General features: G+C 55.0%; 1 pseudogene; it reads left to right on the forward strand.

The window, feature by feature from the left end:
• LOC108801656 overlaps positions 1 to 846 on the forward strand; it is a 148440-nt pseudogene that overhangs the window by 4913 nt on the left and 142681 nt on the right.

The following is an 846-nucleotide window of genomic DNA, read 5'->3' on the forward strand; positions in this document are numbered from 1 at the left end:
TGTGTCGCGGTGTTTGTGTCGCGGTGTTTGTGTCGCGGTGTTTGTGTCGCGGTGTTTGTGTCGCGGTGTTTGTGTGTCGCAGTGTTTGTGTCGCAGTGTGTGTGTCGCAGTGTTTGTGTGTGTGTCGCAGTGTTTGTGTGTGTGTCGCAGTGTTTGTGTGTGTGTCGCAGTGTTTGTTGATTCGCCGTCTCTCCAGGAATAACAAGCCTCCAATTTCTTCTCGTTTCAGGGGTTTCGGGAAACAAGGATTCCAGTGCCAAGGTAAGAAAGTTTTATTTATCCCTTTATGTCCCTGTTGCTGGCGCACTGCCCATGGTAGCCATTTTGTGGGCGGTGCTTCAGAAGACGCGGCCTATCGGTCCACGGACGACGCTTTCTGATGAGCGGTGTTATTGGTGCGGGGTATAAAGCGGCTCCTGTAGACGAGGGTTGTCAGGTGACAGGTTCTCTTCTGTGTTTTGGGGTCTTGCACGGGTTGGGCGATTGGTAACGAGGCGCCGGCTCCGGGAGCGCCGCAGGGCAGCTTGTTGTGTTTACACGCTACGCCCGCTTGCTCCCACCCGTCATCCCCAGGCCGCGCTTGTGCTCTGATCCGCGAGCAGAAAATCGCTTTATTCGCGGCGCTTCTGGTTGTGCGAGTAGGCGGAAGGAGAGCAAAGTCGCTCGCTATTCACAGGGGGATTGCTTTCATGTAGCGCCGCGTGTTTTCCCCTTTCTGGCTTCATGTTTTATCCATACGTCGCGGGGTGGACGCCGCCGCCGCCATGTGCGTGTAACACGGCTGCGCTGCATTTTTATGCTAAACGTGATGACTAATCCAGCTTTCTGCTGAATCTTCGTCTCCGG

This window comes from Nanorana parkeri, unplaced genomic scaffold, assembly GCF_000935625.1.
Source record: "Nanorana parkeri isolate BGI_ZX_2015 unplaced genomic scaffold, ASM93562v1 scaffold2423, whole genome shotgun sequence".
NCBI lineage: Eukaryota > Metazoa > Chordata > Amphibia > Anura > Dicroglossidae > Nanorana > Nanorana parkeri.